This window comes from Leopardus geoffroyi, chromosome A2, assembly GCF_018350155.1.
Source record: "Leopardus geoffroyi isolate Oge1 chromosome A2, O.geoffroyi_Oge1_pat1.0, whole genome shotgun sequence".
NCBI classification, from domain to species: domain Eukaryota; kingdom Metazoa; phylum Chordata; class Mammalia; order Carnivora; family Felidae; genus Leopardus; species Leopardus geoffroyi.
In genome coordinates, this window is record NC_059331.1 from 10536406 (window position 1) to 10538606 (window position 2201).

Below are 2201 nucleotides of genomic sequence, written 5' to 3' on the forward strand. Positions count from 1 at the left end.
TGGATCCTTTCTTTCCCCCTAATCTGTCCTGTGACTAACTTCCCAGAAACTCCACTTCTATTTTTTAAATATTTGCATAGCATTACTGGTATTTGTACTGAAAGCTTCCATGAAAGTGGTTTTTAAATGTTTGTGATACAGGAAGATGTGATCCTGTGTAATCCATGTCTGGTCTAGAACTAAGGTGTTTTTATTCTTCAGCAATACTCCACGCAGCCTTAGACTCATATGTCTTGGCGAAGGAAAATACTCCTGATAGGTTTCAAAAGATGAGAAAAACGTCCCCAAATGTTCCACTCGTCTGTGTGGTGGAACTATAGTGAGATTCTTTGTTTGCATTGTTTAAATCTCCTTTGTTTTCTACCTGGCCACGTGTGTGATTAGTCTGCTGGCCCTGCAGTAATAACAGAGTATCAACTGGGCGGCTCAAACCACAGAAATTTATCTTCTCAGTTCTGGAGGCTGGATCCCAAGATGAAGGTGCCGGGAGGGTTGGCTCCTGGTGAGAGCTCTCTCTTGGCTTGTGGATGGCCACCTACTCCTTGTGTCTGCATGTGACCTTTCCTTGTGTGTGGAGAGGGAGAGGGAGAGGGTGAGGGTGAGAGAGAGAGAGACAGAGACAGACAGAGAAAAAGAGAGAGGGAGAGGGAGAAGGAGAGGGAGAGAGATCACTGGTGTTTCTTCCTTTTCTTACAAGGACACTTTTAGAGCCCCACCCTTATAACCACATTTAACCTTAATTACTCCTAAAAAGTCCTGTCTGTAAATACAGTCTCACGTGCGCGTGTGTGTGTGTGTGTGGGGGGGGGGGGGGGGTGGTGGTGGTGGTGGTGGTGGTGGTGGTGGTTAGGGCTTCAACCTATGAATTTTGGGGGGATATGATTCAATCCACAAAACTGTGTGTTATTTAATATCTAGGAAAAAATAAATTTTAGTGAAGAAAAGATATCCTGGTTTCTCCCTAACTTCTGAAGGATTTTTTTTTTTTTTTTTTTTATGGATATAAGATTCTGGACTGACTCTAATCTTTTCTCTCGATACCTGAAAGATGTCCTACGTTCCACTGGCACCCATGATTTCTGATAAGAAATGAGCAGATATCTGAAATGTTTGTTCCCTTAGGGATGAGGTATCATTATCTCTCATTGCTTTCAAGGATTTTTTCTTTGCCTTTAGTTATCAAAAATTTGATTGTGATGTATCTTGGCCCTGATTTGTTTGAGTTGCTACTGTTTGGAGTTTCCTCAGCTTCTTCTTCTTTTTTTAAGTTTATTTCTTTATTTTGAGAGACAGAGCAAAAACAGGGGAGGGGCAGAGAGAGGGAGAGACAGAATCGCAAGCAGGCTCCGCACCTTAGCACAGAGGCCCGATGCGGGGCTCGAACTCACAAACTGTGAGATCATGACCTGAGCAGAGATTGAGAGTCGGACGCCTAACTGATTGAGCCACCAGACACACCATGGAGTTTCCTCAGCTTCTTGAATTTTTTAAATTTTTTTTTTTTTTTTCCAACGTTTATTTATTTTTGGGACAGAGAGAGACAGAGCATGAACGGGGGAGGGGCAGAGAGAGGGAGACACAGAATCGGAAACAGGCTCCAGGCTCTGAGCCATCAGCCCAGATGAGCCATCAGCCCAGAGCCTGACGCGGGGCTCGAACTCACGGACCGCGAGATCGTGACCTGGCTGAAGTCGGACGCTTAACCGACTGCGCCACCCAGGCGCCCCTCAGCTTCTTGAATTTATATGTTCTTGTCTTTTCGAAATTTGAGAAATTTTAGACATTTTTTTTCCCCTCTGAATAATTTTTCAGTTCTGTATTCTCTATCTCCCTCTGGAATTTAGTGACAGATATCTTAAACTTTTTTTTTTTTGTAGTCCCATAGGTCCCTGAGACTCTGCTAATTGTTTTGTAGTTTATTTTGTCTGTTTTGTTCAGATTGGGTAAATCATATTGTTTTGTCTTCAGTTCACTGATTTTTCCCCCCCTTTCTTCTGTCTCTATCCTGCTAGTAAGCCCATCCAGTAGAGTTTTTATTTCAGGTTTTGTATTTTTCAGGCCTCAGGTTTCTGTTATCTTTGACCTCCCACCCAACACCTCTCCAGAAACTCTTAGTTTGTGCTCTGTAGTATTCCATTGTACACACACACACACACACACACACACACACACACATATGTCCACATCGATGGCCATTTGGG